This window comes from Panthera onca, chromosome A3 (genome assembly GCF_046562875.1).
Source record: "Panthera onca isolate mPanOnc1 chromosome A3, mPanOnc1 haplotype 2, whole genome shotgun sequence".
Classification (NCBI taxonomy): Eukaryota; Metazoa; Chordata; class Mammalia; order Carnivora; family Felidae; genus Panthera; species Panthera onca.
Window position 1 is genome coordinate 104,605,703 of NC_138341.1, and position 17,055 is coordinate 104,622,757.

The 17,055-nt window shown below is 38.6% G+C and overlaps 1 protein-coding gene and 1 pseudogene across 1 annotated transcript in view; one reads left to right on the plus strand and one right to left on the minus strand.

Moving 5' to 3' along the window:
- Positions 1-17,055, minus strand: part of ANKEF1 (ankyrin repeat and EF-hand domain containing 1) — a 465,781-nt gene that overhangs the window by 129,721 nt on the left and 319,005 nt on the right. The window lies entirely within an intron of this gene.
- On the plus strand, positions 917-1,811 carry LOC132687930 (protein FRG1 pseudogene; annotated as a pseudogene).

Consider the following 17,055-nt stretch of genomic DNA (forward strand, 5'->3'; position numbering starts at 1 on the left):
TGGTTCTGCAACCAATCACCATCCTTCATCCACTTAGCTTCTCCCCTTCTGACTTCTTCCTTTTCAGTCAAAACCAGTTTTATGGGGCTAACCACTGTGCTTTATGAAACCCATAGTAAAGTAAAAAATGAAAGCGGGAGGGAAGAGGAGGGAAAAAGGAAGGAAGAGGGAAGAATCAGTCTCTGGTAAAAATGGGGCCTTTGGAGAAGCTAGACAAGAGGCAGGAAAATTGGTTTGGTAGGTACAATTTTAATCCAAGAGACTCCATCCTGGCCCCCATCAGTGGTATAGATAGAAACTACAGAACTTAATACCTCATAGATGAAATGGATTAAGGAATGCAGATACCTAGGCCCTGCTACTTGAACTGTGGCCCCTGGATTAGCATTCACAGATCTGGTAGCTTGGTAGAGATATAAACCCTTGGGCCCAGTCCAGACCTCCTGAATCAGAAGCTGCGTTTTCACAATATTAAGATTAGAGAAGCACAGCCATGGGATGACTCTCAGCGTTCTGGTTTGGGTGACATGATGCATGGTAGTGTCATTTGCAGGATAGGGGCAGGTCTAAGGCAGGAGGATAGGCTGGAGGAACAAGCATGGCTAGCATTGAAATGAGACTATGACATGGCAGGAAAGGCTTTTCTCTGGGCTGATGACAATAGGAACATGAGGCTTAGTGGAATTATCAACCACATTTTTACCTGGAATGCTGAAATGAGATGTGCACCTGTCTTCTCATTTATAGCAATTACGTGGTGAACTGTGTGGATGCCCCCATCCTTCACCAGCAGCCTTTGTTAAATTTCAAAAATAACACTGGAGATTACTTGTTTTCTATCTCAGCCACAGTTGTCCCTGAGTATTGTCTAAATAAGGCCCAAGTGAGAATGGAAAAGACCAGGGTTGGTGCGCGTGCCTACTCCAGTGAAGGTATTTTGCCCTGAGCCCGCTCTCACCTCTTTATACAGTGTCCCCAGAACCATGGCCGAATACTCCTATGTGAAGTCCACCAAACTCGTGCTCAAGGGAACCAAGGCTAAGAGTAAGAAGAAAAAGAGCAAAGAGAAGAGAAAAAGAGAAGAAGATGAAGAAACTCAGCTTGATATTGTTGGAATCTGGTGGACAGTAACAAACTTTGGTGAAATTTCAGGAACCATAGCAATTGAAATGGATAAAGGAACCTATATACACGCACCTGACAATGGACTTTTTACACTGGGAGCTCCACATAAAGAAGTTGATGAGGGCCCTAGTCCTCCAGAGCAGTTTACAGCTGTCAAATTGTCTGATTCCAGAATTGCCCTGAAATCTGGCTATGGAAAATACCTTGGTATTAATTCAGATGGACTTGTTGTGGGGCATTCGGATGCAATTGGACCAAGAGAACAATGGGAACCAGTCTTTCAAGATGGGAAAATGGCCCTATTGGCCTCAAATAGTTGTTTTATTAGATGCAACGAAGCAGGTAATATAGAAGCGAAAAGTAAAACAGCAGGAGAAGAAGAAATGATAAATATTAGATCCTGTGCTGAAAGAGAAACTAATAAAAAAGATGATATGCCAGAAGAAGACAAAGGAAATGTTAAACAGTGTGAAATCAATTATGTAAAGAAATTTCAGAGCTTCCAAGACCACAAACTTAAAATAAGTAAAGAAGACAGTAAAATTCTCAAAAAGGCCCGGAAGGATGGATTTTTGCATGAAACACTTCTGGACAGGAGAGCCAAATTGAAGGCTGATAGATACTGCAAATGACCAGAATTTTTGTTTCTGTCTCCTCCTATTGGTTTTTTCTGAATAAAATAATCAATAGAAAAAAAAAAAAGACCAGGGTTATGAAAGTCTTCAGGCTTTAGCAGATCTAGGCCAAGGTGAAGGTTGTGAGGACCCATGGCTCTGGATGTCAAAGATGAGTTTTCAGGTTAGTAGCTTGGAGCCCTGACCATACTAGAGAATCAATGTTATTGTTTTGTTTTTCTGAATACATGAGATCCTACCATCCATACAACTATATTAATTTGAAACATGTTCCTTCCAAAACCCAACTAAAACAGCTTAGAATTAACTAACTTTCCTACATTGCTATTTTCTATTTCTGTTTTTCTTTTTGGTCATGTTCCTGGGAGATTTTCTAACCTTCCAGTATGTTTTTATAATTTGGCAGTCATAATTTTTTAAATTCCCAAGGTCTCCTTTCTTTGCCTTGCCTGTTTCTTTTTCATAGTATTTATTCTACCATGAATGTACATTTTCATCTTCATCTAAGGGTGTGATACTTTTCATTTTAAGTTTTTTTTCTGTTTCCCTCGCTTTATCTCTCCACTCTGGGTCCCCCTTTTTTTCCCTATATATCTTTTCAGCTCCCCCCCACCCCGCTTTTCCCTTTCATCTTAGAGTGTTTCTTCAAATATCATTAACTTTTATTGAAGAGAGGCATTAAGAAGTAGTGTGTGGGTGGGGCTTTTGAAATGCCCCATTGCAGGTCTTGAATTATGGCCCACCGTTTTTGTTCTTTTTTTAAATTTTTTTTTTAACGTTTTATTTATTTTTGAGACAGAGAGAGACAGAGCATGAACAGGGGAGGGTCAGAGAGAGGGAGACACAGAATCTGAAACAGGATCCAGGCTCTGAGCTGTCAGCACAGAGCCCGACGCGGGGCTCGAACTCACGGACCGTGAGATCATGACCTGAGCCAAAGTCGGCCGCTTAACCGACTGAGCCACCCAGGCGCCCCTATGGCCCACTGTTTTTTAACCTGGGCCTTTCATGTCTCCTTCTGATGTATTGGTGCCTCCAAATCCAGAACCTTCAGTATTGCACAGAGTGGATCAGCTTCCTTCTTGCTATTCTGCCCTCCCGCCTACCTGAGTCAGCTGTCTCTTCACTGACCCTCTCTCCTCCAAATAGCAGGTGAGATTACTCACCTGAGAATATCTCCTCTCCTGGTCTCTATTCTTACGGGTTTAGGGTTTTTAAAAAAATTTTCTATACTTTATCTTAGTGAAGTTTCAGGAAGTGGAGGAGAGAAATGCATATGATCATGTTAAAATCAGAAGTTCTGGACTTTAATTAAAAAAAGCAAATGTAGAGAAGACATTGAAATAAATGAGGCTTATTGCCTCAAGGAGGGAAGAGTAGAGTGTGACAGCTCTTACCCTGGGGCTAATGAAATTCCACTTAAGATATAATTGTCTATGTCTGCATGTTACAAGTCATATTTATATTTTAAACCTGTTTGTATATATTTTTATAACTTTCATTATGAGAGTAAAAATCCTAGTTTATAGGGCACCTGGGTGGCTCAGTTGGTTAAGCGTCTGATTTCAGCTCAGGTCATGATCTCACAGTTCGTGAGTTCAGGCACGGCATCAGGCTCTGTGCTAACAGCTCAGAGCCCGGAGCCTATTTCGGATTCTGTGTCTCCCTCTTTCTCTGCCCCTCCCCCACTCGCACTCTGTCTGTCTCTCAAAAATAAATAAACATTTTTTAAAAAATCTTAGTTCCAACAGATATTTAAGGAATGCTGGCATCTTGGTAATACAGTTGCAAGAGAGACAGAGGAGAAATGGAAATCCAAATTACAGGGATCACCAAGTTCAAGTATGTTTCAAGCCACCATTTCCATTTGGAGGACTTCATGCAGGTGAGTGGGACATCACATTGTGAGATGTGCTATTTGCTATTCAGCAAAAAGCATTATACATAATGGTCTGTGAACTAGCAAGGGCCTTTGGTTCTAGGGATCAGGCCTGACATAACCAGATCCTAATCCTACAACAGGTCACTTGGTAGTCTGGGACTGAAGGAGTGAGGCACAAGACACAAATACATAAGGCTGAGGTTTAGGGAAACTGGCTAGAAGAACCTGGTGCTGTGGGCTGGGACACCATAGAATGGGTGCTGGTGGAATTAGGGCAGGGGCATTGGAGTGGCTATGACTTGGAGGTTTCACTCCCTCCAGTACTCCCTCAATTCCAACCTCTCCCCAGAGTTCTCTTACCAGGTGTATCAGCTTTCTCACTTCCATCAATGAGGTGAAGTATGACATGCTTTCAGTTCCTTTCTTGAATCTTTCTTTCAGGTACAAGACATCAATGACTCCAGTTCTGAGGATCCCAAGATAAGACTTTTTTATTGAGCATATGGGGTGCTAGAAACTAGCTCTCAAAATATAAGTACCCTTGAAACATGTAGAGATTATCATAGCTTGATGTTAAGGAAAATACAACTCTAACCACACAGCTAAAGCTGTAGCTTATTACTATTACTGTATTGCCAGCCAATCTAAATCATCCTCCGCTTTCAAATGATCGCTGGTTTTGAGTCAGAGACTAATTACCTCTTGGTAATTAGTGTGTTTCTGGACCTCCAAAGACCTAAAGTCCAGTCCTTCCAAAACATAATAATGTTGTCTATGGCTTTCTAGCTGACACCTCTGCCATGTCTGACATTTTAACTACTCACATCCCACACTTGATAGTTTAAATTGGCTTCCTCTCCAAGAAGAACAATGGTCCCCATACAAAATTTCATTCAGAAAGTTTTATTTCAGTAAATTAGTGTTTCTTTTTAACATTTATATTTTTTAAGTTATGCAAAAAAAGCCAGAAGCAAACTTAATGTAAAGCATATGACATCATGGCCATTTAGAAACCATACATTGTAGAAGAGGTAAGGCATAACTGTTGAGCCAAACAGGCTCAATCACATACCACACCGAGAAGAGACTTTGGGTCCTGGGATGGAGGAAAGCAGCAGGGACAGGATATAATAAAGTTCCTCTCAGTATTACATCACAGTTACTCCAGAGCAGCAAGGTCTTCTTGTGAGTTTATATTAAGGAGGGGAAAAAATCAATATAATCAAGGAAAGTGGTAACATATTATGCCCCTGGTAAAAAGCCAATTGCTTTGAATATGGTCTCCATGAAGAGTACATCTTGTGAATCATGATTACTACCATGTACTGGTAGTTTATATTTGCCATTTATAATCCTTAAATCACACCAGAGCATATGGACCACATTATTCCTTTTATATAAATGAAAATAAAAATTTATTAAAAGCTAAGTAAATGGCCCAAGGGAATCCATGATAAGTGGTAGAGTCAAAATTTGACCTCAAATTGTGACTCCAACTCCAGAGTTTACTTTCTAGCCAGGAGCCACATGGCCTCTTTGAAGGATAACATGATGGCAGCTAATTGCATGAGCAACCATCCACCATCAACTCTTCTCTCAAAGATGCCTAAGATTTGCTTTCCTTTTCTTACTGCTCATTTATGTTAATATCAAACCCTGCCCTGTTCAAATAGGGATAACTACCAGTGCCACCCAAAAGTATTAAGAGTTTTGTTATGATTTTCCCTAAATGGAAAAAAAGGAAGGAAAAAAGAAAAAAAAAATCTTATCTAAGTCAGTGCTAAATTTGTTGTCATTCAATTAAATTGAGTTAGACTTTTCCCCCTACCAACATACTGGGAGGAAGTGTAGTATATAAGATAAAACTGGACAGTTCTGGCACATAATCCCAGCTCAGCCAATTGCTAGCTAAACTGGCCTTAGGCAAAGCACTTAACTCCTCTGAGTTTTTATTTCCCCCTCTGTAAAAATATTATAATACCTTCAATCTCAGAGTGATGATGCCATGAGAATCAATGACCTGACCTAGGTAAAGGACTTAGAAAAGGAAATGGTACATGTTATATGCATAATAAATTTCTATGATTGGCCATTATAACTTTTTAGTGAACTTAATTTTTAATTCTGCTTTTCACTGGGCAAAGGAAAATTGATCTTTTACTGTTAGTGGGCCTCAGTCTACTTATGTTGACATTTCCACTGAATTTTTAAAGGTCTTGAAAAATACCCTACATTTAAGCAAAGCTAAATTAAATTTTAGCAAATTGTGACTTTCCACAATTTGTGACATCCTGCAATAACCCTGTAATATAGGCCAAAATAATAACATATTGTCAATATGACATATGCTCAAGTACTAGTGACTGTGTTGTACTAGAGCATTTCAATTGTCTGTCTTCTACTTAAAACCGAAGGCTTTCAATTTCACAGGTAATTGTTGACTATTTACCATGTGAAAAGTCTCAGGCTACACATTTTGAATAACACAATCATGAACAAGATGGGGTTCCTGTTCTCAAGAAGCTTGAAATCTAGTGAGAGAAAAAGGCTAGGCTTGTATGATAAATTGCAGACATGATGTGCCCTGCAGTAGAGTTGTGTGTTGAGAGAAGCTCTAAGAACATGGCAAGAACATAGACTTACTCCAAAGGGAGACGATCATAAATCTTTTATTGATTGGATTGTGTTGGGCCTGAGCCTTGGAAAAATGGGTAGAGATTGCCCAGGTAGGATATTTAAGAAATAATTAGAATAGGGTTGATGTTTGGTACAAACTGGTAAACTTGTTTACAAGAAATTCAGATCTAATTGCTTGGCTGTTATATTTAGTTGATGTCCATTTAAGTTTTTAATAGCTCAAATAGCACATCTCAGGTACAGAGAACCAGTCTTTATTCATGGTTACCTCTACAGTATTTAGGCACACAGTGAATGTTTGGAATGAATACCTGTAGCTAAGAGTGTGCTTCAGTAATCTTGAGTGTCATTTATAACCAGTATCTAAAGTATCTATGCAAACTAGAGAGTGTTGAAACATTGGCAAGATTAATTGGTACCAGATCACAGACATATTCCAATTGCACCCTGAGAAATTTTTACTTCATTCCATAGCATAGGGTAATGTTGAAGTGGTTTTTGGAGGAAGAAATTACATGGGTATTGCTTATACTTCAAGAAGTTTACTCTGGAAGCTGTGAGAGGGTAAGTTGGATGCACAGAATCATGATTTGGGGGAATAGAGAGCAAGCCAATAGTAGGTTATTGCCACTTCCTAGAACAGAAATAATGAAGGGACAAATCACACCACAGGAATAGAAAGAAAGTGTAAGAGACAGACAGAAATATTCCCTCCAGAATTCAGCACCAGAATTAAGGGCCTTAAGTCATCAATGCCATCAATCTACTATTATGACTATTAATTTTTGAAGTTATTAGCAAGCAAATACTTTTCCAACTTCGTGAATATCCCAAAATAAGTATAATACAGAGCTTAATTCCCACCATGGGAGATAAAGAGGGCAATCATTCTCCTTCCTCACTCTCAAGCATCTAGGATATGATGATGTTATCTAATTTGGGACAGAGGAATGCTCCCATGCAGGCATTTGAAAGACCCAGACCATTTGTCATGGCAGCTGTGGGACTGAGAGCTGGAAGTTCAATGAGAGGTGTCTAGTGGTCAACACTGATGTCCTAAGAGGAACCCCATGATGCTGCCTTGGCTGTGTTCCCAGCCACCTCGCTCCCTTTGATTACTGTTCATTTTAGATAATTGGTTCTCTAGAACTTTTTTTTGATTCCAAAAGCTAACAAATATATTTCCAAACATTCTTTTTTTTTTTTTTTTTTTTGGTTTCTATTAGTTGATTTTGTTGGTTTCCACCACAGAGTTTGTGTTCTGCCATCCCAAGTCTCACATAAGGCTGCCTACAGTCCTGCCCTGTCAAACACTGTCAGGGCTTCAAGCTCTTGGGTAAAGCAGCTATTTCTCCAGAGCAGCTGATGTCAGATAGGGAAGAAGCATCATCATCATATAATTAATTAAATGTCCACTTACATATTTACCTTAGTCAATTTTCATTTTGAAATCATGGCCTACTAATTGTGAAAATTAGTAAAGGGAAACCTCATTTAAAATGAAGTCTGGAAGCCAGAAGGGGGAGCTCTCATGCCATACCACTGAAGATAAATCACAGGAAAAAATTGTCAATTTACAGACCCCAACAGAATCCTCAATAGGAAAGAATCATCAATGATAGGCCCCAACAGGGAAAAATGTACATTGCATCTCCTACAAGAAGCCAACTACCACAGCAACTCAGGACTTGCCTATGGTTTTGCTGTAGGTTGTATGTTCCAAATTGTAATGTTCTGCTATTCCCAAATAAACCCATTTTTTGCTGGTAAAATAACAGTTTTATTTTTAAGGTTCTCATAACTCAAAGGAATCTCCCAAAGGAGGATTACATATATTGATTGTTCATTTAACAAACATTTATTGAGTTCTTGCTATGGACTAAATTTCTTAGGTCTTGTGATTAAATAAGACAAATAAGATATCATCCCTTCTTTTCAGGAGCTCATAACCTCCGTAAGAAAATTAGATTAAACAGGTAACGGTGGGACCTTTCCTAAGTGCCAAGATAGCACTGACCTCAGAGAATTCAGAATGTCATAGGAAAGATAACCTTTCCACAGGGTCTAGAAGGATGAGTTATACATTTTCAGATGTTAGTATACTTACAGTGATGAGCACTGAGTTATGTACAGCATTGTTGAATCACTATATTGTGCACCTGAAACTATATAACACTGTATGGTAATTATACTGGAGTTAAAAAAAAAAGAAACTTTTAGATGTATAAGAGATAGTGTAAATATTCATGAGTTTAAGGAAATACTTTAGAAGAAATAAGCTTTTGAGTCATACATGTGGCCATTCACTATTTGCTCATTGGTTTTAAATTTCAGTTTCCTGACCTCCAAGTTAGTGATTCCTAGAGAAATTCTTCATTTAAGCAGGATTAAATGAGAAAGCACAGGGAGAGGTGCCTGAGATAATACAGACATTCACCGAAGATTAATTTCCTTTGTTATTTATTTATTTATTTATTTATTTATTTATTTATTTAAATTTACATCCAAGTTAGCATATATTGCAATAATGACTCAGCAGTAGAATCCAGTGATTCATCCCCTACATATAACAGCCAGCGCTCATCCCAGCAAGTGTCTTCCTTAATGCCCCTTGCCCATTTAGCCCTTATCCTTACCCACAACCCCTCCAGCAACCCTCAGTTTGTTCTCTATATTTACGTGTTTTGTCCCTCTCCCTGTTTTTATATTATTTTTGCTTCCCTTCCCTTCTGTTCATCTATTTTGTATTTTAAATTCCACATGAGTGAATTCATATATTTGTCTTGCTCTTACTAATTTTGCTTAGCACTATACACTCTAGTTCCATCCACACTGTTGCAATATTAAGATTTCATTCTTTTTGATTGCTGAGTAATATTCCATTGCTGAGTAATATATACACCACATCTCCTTTATCCATTCATCAGTTGATGGACATTTGGGTTCTTTCCATACTTTGGCTATTGTCAATAGCACTGCTATAAACATTGGGATGCATGTGCCCCTTTGAAATACCTAGTAGTGTAATTACTGGGTCACAGTGTAGTTCTATTTTTAATTTTTTGAGGAACATCCATACTGTTTTCCAGAGTGGCTGATCCAGTTCACATTCCCACCATACAAAGGAGTTTCCTTTTCTCTGCATCCTCACCACCATCTGTCATTGCCTCAATTGTTAATGTTAGCCATTCTGTCTGGTATGAGGTGGTATCTCATTGTGGTTTTAATTTCTATTTCCCTGATGATGAGTGATGTTGAGCCCTTTCTCATGTATCTGTTAGCCATCTGGATATCTTCTTTGGAAAAGTGTCTATATATGTCTTTTGCCCATTTCTTCACTGGATTATTTGTTTTTTGGGAGTTGAGTTTTGATAAGTTCTTTACAGATTTTGGATACTAACCTTTTATCTGATACGTCGTTTGCAAATATCTTCTCCCATTCCATTGGTTGCTTTTTAGTTTTGCTGATTGTTTCCTTCGCTATACAGAAGCTTTTTTTTTTTATCTTGATGAGGTCCCAATAGTTCATTTTTGCTTTTGTTTCCCTTGCCTCCAGCGACATGCTGATTACGAAGTTGCTGCAACTCACGTCAAAGAGGTTTTTGTCTGCTTTCCCCTCTAGGATTTTGATGGCTTTCTGTCTTACATTTAGGTCTTTCATCCATTTTGAGTTTATTTTTGTCTATGGTGTAAGAATGTGGTCCAGGTTCACTTCTCTGACCTGAGTGTCTGTTTTTGTGCCAGTACCATACTATCTTGATGATTACAGCTTTGTAATACATCTTGGAAGGCCGGGATTGTGATGCCTCCAGCTTTGGTTTTCTATTTCAAGATTGCTTTTGCTATTCAGGGTCTTTTCTGGTTCCATACAAATTTTAGGATTGTTTTTTCTAGCTCTGTGAAGAATACTGGTGCTATTTTGAGAGGGATTGCATTGAATATGTAGATTGCTTTGGGTGGTATTGACATTTTAACAATATTTGTTCTTCCGATCCATGAACATGGAATATTTTTCCATTTTTTGTGTCCTCTTCAATTTCTTTTATGAGCTTTCTATAGTTTTCAGTGTATAGATTTTTCACCTCTTTGGTTAGGTTTATTCTTAGGTATTTTATGGTTTTTGGTGCAATTGTAAATGGGATCAATTCCTTGATTTCTCTTTCTGCTGCTTCATTATTGGTGTGTAGAAATGAAACCAATTTCTGTGCACTGATTTTAAATCCTGCGACTTTGCTGAATTCATGGATAAGTTCTAGCAGTTTTTGGTGGAATCTTTTGGGTTTTCCATATAGAATATCATGTCATCTGCAAAGAGTGAAAGTTTGGCTTCTTCCTTACCGATTTGGATGCCTTTTATTTGTTTGTGTTGTCTGATTGCTAAGGATGGGACTTCCAATACTATGTTGAATAACAGTGGTGAGAGTGGACACCCCTGATCTTACAGGGAAAGCACTCAGTTTTTCCCCATTGAGGATGATATAAGCGGTGGGTCTTTCATATATGGCTTTTATGATCTTGAGGTATGATCCTTCTATCCCTACTTTCTTGAGGGATTATATCAAGAAAGGATGCTGTATTTTGTCAAATAGTTTCTCTGTATCTATTGAGAAGATCATGTGGTTCTTGTCCTTTCTTTTACTGATGTGATGTATCACATTGATTTGCAGATATCAAACAACCCAGGTATAAATCCCACTTGATCATGGTGAATAATTCTTTTAATGTCTTGTTGGATCCGGTTGGCTAGTATCTTGTTGAGAATTTTTGCATCCATGTTCATCAGAGAAATTGGTTTATAATTCTCTTTTTTAGTGGGGTCTTTGGAATCAAGGTAAAGCTGGCCTCATAGGATAACTTTGGAAGTTTTCCTTCCATTTCTACTTTTTGTAACAGCTTCAAAAGAATAGGTGTTACCTCTTCTTTAAATGTTTGGTAGAATTCCCTGGAAAGCTATCTGGCCCTGGACTCTTGTTTTTTGGGAGATTTTTTATTACTAATTCAATTTCTTTACTGGTAATAGGTATTTTCAAATTTTCTATTTCTTCTCATTTCAGTTTTAGTAGTTCATATGTTTCTACTAATTTGTCCATTTCTTCCAGATTGCCCAATTTATTGGCATATAATTGCTCATAATATTCTCTTATTATTTTTTGTATTTATGCTGTGTTGGTTGTGATCTCTCCTCTTTCATTATTAATTTTATTTATTTGGTTTCTTTCCTTTCTCTTTTTGATCAATCTGGCTAGAGGTTTATCAATTTGGTTAATTCTTTCAAAGAACCAACTCCTGGTTTCATTGATCCATTCTACTGTTTTTTGTTTTTTGTTTTGGTTTCGATAGCATTAATTTCTGCTCTAATCTTTCATGATTCTCTCCTTGCCTGAGTATTTTGTGAATTTGACTATGATGTGCCTTACTGATGGTCGGTTTTTGTTTAATCTAATGGGAGTTTTTTGTGTATCCTGGATTTTGATGTCTATGTCTTTCTCCAGGTTAGGAAAGTTTTCTGCTATGATTTGCTCACATAAACCCCTTTTTCTCTCTTCTCTTCTAGGACTTCTATGATTCTGATGTTATTCCTTTTTAGTGAGTCACTGATTTCTTAAGTCTTATATTGTTCTCTTTTGCCTTGGTTTCCCTCCTTTTTTCTTCTTCATTTGTCTCCATAATTTTGTCTTCTATATATCTGATTCGCTGCTCTGCTTCATCCATCCTTGCCGCTATGGTATCATTCAATATTGCATCTCAGTCATAGTGGTTTTAATTTTGTCCTGGCTAGATTTTACTTCTTTTATCTCTGTAGAAAGGATTCTATACTTTTTTTCAATTCCAGCTAGTATTCTTATTATCGTGATTCTAAATTCTAGTTCAGACAGCTTGCTTATATATCTGTGTTGATTAAGTTCCTGGATGTTATTTCTTCCTGTTCTTTCTTTTGGAGTGAATTTCTTCATTTTGTCATTTTGGAGGAAGAAAAAGAATTAATAAAATAACAAATAAAAATTAAAAATTAAAACAACACAAAAAATCAAATAAAGGAAGCCAGATCCTAGGTGTGTTTTGGTTTGGTTGTTGAAAGAAGCTTGATAGAATAGAGAAAAAATGGGGGAAAAAGAAAAGAAAAAAAAGTAAGAAAATGCTTACAAATTTAAAATGTATACAATAAAAAAGAATAAAATGAAATGAAAAAGGAACAATAGATTTAAAATACATTTACAAAAAATACATATAGTAAATTTTTTTAATTTTATATAAAAATGGAAAATAAAAATAAATTTTTTCTCTCTTTGTATCCAAGAATAAGAAAAGAAGAAGAAAAAAAAAAAGGTGTACCATTGAACAGAATGAAATCCGATTGAAATTAAATTAAGTTTCCCCTAGAAGTCACACTATGAAGCACTTTATAGTCCATACAGTAAGCAGATGGAGACACTTGTGGTCATCCTCTAGAGCTTGGTTGGTGCCATTGGACAGGAGCTTGGTGTAATGGCTACATTCTCCACTAGGTGGCGCTGCTTAGCTTACTGGGGTGGATTGGTGTGGTGCACGTGCACATGTATGTACATGCCTGGGAGAGGGAAAATGCCATCACCCACTTTCCTAGTTTCTGACACAAGAACTCTGTGCTCTCGCTGACCCGCAATCAAGCACCTTTGTCTTTGTCTCTGGCTTCTTTGTCTCTGGCTTCCCTCAACTTTTCACTCTACACTGTCCATGTCCAAGCCGTCAGCCTACCAGGCACCATTTACCTCCCAAATTTTATCTCAGATGGGGCTGTGTTTCCAAACCCCTCACTTCTGAGGGCCTTGTGGCTTGGACCCACTCTGACCTGACCCTCCCCTAGCAATGGCCAGGTGCCAACTTGCCCCCAGGAACATTCCTGCAATCACACTGCTGCAGAGGCCCAGAGATTGTGGCTGAGTGCCAGCTTGCCCCAGAAAAAATTAATGGGATCAAGTAGCAGCAGAGGTTTAGGGATTATGGTAATCCACAACACACACCTGGTGCCAGGTTTCATTGCACCCTGGCATCTTTATTCCAATACCAGCAATTGTGTTCTCCCGAGTCTGCTGAGACCTTTGTCTGTGGGGAGGCTGTATGGCTTCTAACAAAAGCCCTCTTAGCAGAACTGCTTTTCCCTGTGTGACCTGTGGAACCCTCGGACCTCACTGCCTGCTTCTAGGGGTTCACCCTTCCCACAAGAGCACTGCCAGGTATTGAGGTCCAGAATTTCTGACACTGCTCTCCCCTGTTTATATAGTCCTAATAGTATTGAAACCCTCTCTTGTCTCCTTTCTCCCTTACTTGTTCAGTCACTTGTGGGTATTCCCTCTCTTTCTCTTTCTCTCTAGCTACTTTCAGGGGAAGTGCTTTTACTGTACTCTCCCCCTTTCTCTGTCCTCTCTCCACAAATACAGCCCCCTACTCTCCATGGCTTCTCTCTCCCCAGTTTACCTCCCTGTGCTACACACCTGCCAAGTTCTGTGGTTCAAGTTATGCAGATTGTTGTGTTAATCCTCAGATCAATTTTCAAGGTTTGCAAAAATGGTTTGGTGCTGATCTAGCTGCATTTCAAGGATGAGAGAAGCAGAGAACTTCCATGCTGGTCCGCCATCTTGGCTCCTTCCTTGAAACATTTATTTTAAGAACATTTTTTTCAGTAAGATTGTTCTGTCAGATTCATGAAGCCCACTGCTATTAAAGCAAATCTTTTTTCCTACTAAATCAATTTAATGCATTACTTGCAAATATTTTTTAAATGATTGTTTAGATGGGAGAACACATAGTAGAACTAGTAATGGAAAAATAATTGAAATTGCTTGTTTAAGAGGAGAACAAGGAAATGCTGGAAAAGTCCTTTTCATAGTTACCAAAGACAGGAATGGCATACCATCTACTCTCCAGGATTCAGTTCTTATACCTTTCAACTAGAATTTCCATTTGGTTCTTCTTCTTCATTTTTTTTTTAATAATTTCTATTTCTTAACTGATATTTTCTATTTTAGGCAACATTGTCATTGTACCTTCTTTTCCTGTTTAATCACGGTTTCTATTTGTTCTTTGAACATATTTATAGTGGCCATTTTTATGTCTTTGTTAGATTCAACATCTGGTTGCTCCCAAAAGTACTTTCAGTTGCTTGCTCTTTTTCCAGTTCATGGGTCATACACTCCTATTTCTTTGCATGTCTTGTAATATTTTAGAAATGTAGTCACTCTGGGTTCTTCTCCCCACCTCTACTCCCACCCTCCTCATTTCCAGGGCTTATTATTATTATTTGCTTATTTGTTTAGTGACTGGATGGAGAATTTTAGTGGAGTCTCTTCACACTGTGTGAAGCCTCTAATGATGCCCCTGTTGGTGGGGTGTGGGTGGGGGCTGTGGTGGGTAAGCCTATAGTCACCCTCAGAGCATAGTGATGTTCTCTTTGGCTGTTTCTTTAAATTGACCACACCCAGCTATTAAGAATCACTGATTTGGTGGCCAATCGCTCCATTGTTTACAACAATGTCCTAGGCTCTACAAAGTAATACCATCAAATTAGGCTCCTTTGAAAAGATAATTACAAAATATTAGTGTTTTATATTTGTTCTGAGCCCAGGAGGGATTCTAGTTCTCTCTGGGCAAACTGCCTCTCCCACGGTTGAATTTGTATTTCCAGTGAATCTACCAATCTCCTTCCAATTACCTTTCAGCACAACCTCCAACTGTTTTTGAGAGCACCCTGAGGTTTGAATGTCTCTATACTTTGCTGCAAGGAAGTCAGTTCCTTTGTGAAGACATAAGGAGCTGCTTTAAGGCCTGCTTTGTCCCCCAGTCCACATCTGGAGCTAAGGATGGGGACGGCAGCACGTATATTTTTGGAACTGAACCCCAGGTAAAAGGGAGAAGCAGATGTCTCAGGCCATCTCAGCCCACCTCTCCTGGCACAGAACCATGGCTGTGCAAGTCAAGGTATGGGACCTCAGCATTCCCAGAGGTGCTGTGCCCAGGTAGAACCTGGAACCTCCTTCCCACCAATGGGAGCTGGCAGACCAGGGACACCCACCTCTTTGGTAAACTCTCCCAGAACTGAGTCTTAGCAACAAGTAGCTGGGGGTAGGGTGAGAAGCATTGAAATCCTGCCCCTCCCAGTAAGATAGGCCTGAAGTAGGAAGGGGCATAGAGGGCACCCTATGTTTTGGCTGCACTAGTCTAGAGTGAAGCTTTATCCTACAGAACTAGAAGGCAAAGAGGGAATGGTCAGTCCAAATACCACAGACTCACTGTTCTTAATGAAATATGGTAGATTTTCTTTTTTTTTAAAATTTTTTAAGTAGGCACCGTGCCCAGCATGGAGCCCAGAATAGGGCTCAAACTCATGACCCTGAGATCAAGACCTGAGTTGAAATCAAGAGTTGGATACTTAACCAACTGAGCCACCCAGGCACCTCCTTTGGTAGATTTTCTTAAACCGATATTTGTTTATTTGCTGTATTCCCTTACCATTACTAGAAACTTTAAATCATCATATATATTTTTAATTTAAAAAATTATTATCATTATTATTATTATTTATTATTTATCCTGGGGAGCACACCCACTGAGTTCCTCAGCTCCTCAACTGTCATAATGGAAAATAAATGCCCTTTATCTAATACTTTTGTCTGTAAATTCAACTTTGTCTGATATTAAGACGCATCTCTGATTCCCAATTTCATTTAGCATTAACTTTCTACTTTTGCCCACTTTTTTCTTTTTTCTTTTTTCTTTTTTTTGCTATTCTACTTTAGATCTGTTTTGTATATTTTGCAGATTGGTGGATTTTGTTTCTTGATCCTAAGGTATGATCTTTTATTTTTAAAATTTCCTTTTTCTTTTATTTCTTTTTTAATTTTTTAAATATTTATTTAATTTTGAGAAATAGGGAGAGCAGGGGAGGGGCAGAGAGAGGGGAGCAAAGCATCCAAAGCAGGCTTGGTGCTAGCAGCAGAGAGCCCAATGTGGGGCTTGAACACATGAAACATGAGATCATGACCTGAGCCGAAGTCAGAAGCTTAACCAACTGAGCCACCCAGATGCCCCTTTTTAAAAATTTTTTAATGTTTATTTATTTTTGAAAAATTTCCTTTTTATTTTCAAAGCCTGGGACCATACCTAGTGTTCATTACATATCTGTGGAAGAAAGGTTTTTTCTTCTCCTCAGACCTGGGTAGGGAAAGTCCTCCCAGGCCTCCTGGGAAAAGCTCCAGGATTTGCCAAAAGCCTGTATCATTCCTGCCAGAAGCTGCTTTTAGAAGTCACTAAGATCAACTTCATTAAGAAAAAAAAACTTACTACCTTTGTTGACATAAAAATGACATACCACAAATTGCCTATGTCTAAAGGATATGCTTTGATAAGTTTTAATACATGCATACAACAGGAAACAATATCTACAATCAAGGTGTACCCAGGGCACAAAGATCAATCGCACCTGAGGTCCGGGGATCCCACACAGACCAATTTGGCCACTTGCTGCTGACAAAATCTCAAGACACAGAGACTAGTGCTAGTGAAACAAAGGGAATTGATTTCAGTGAGGCCAACACTGAGATGACAGTGTCTCAAAGATTGTATTCAAAGTGCTGAAAATAGTTCTAAGTTCATATGAGGGAAATGTAGAATCAGTGTTGGTGGGTACATGAAGGTGGGCAGAAAGGTCGGGTTGATCATTGTCTTGGTTTCAGTCTTGCTGGCATCAGGGATTGATGGGATGGTTTTGGTTGCCATTATGGGATGCTTTGTTGCCTGAGG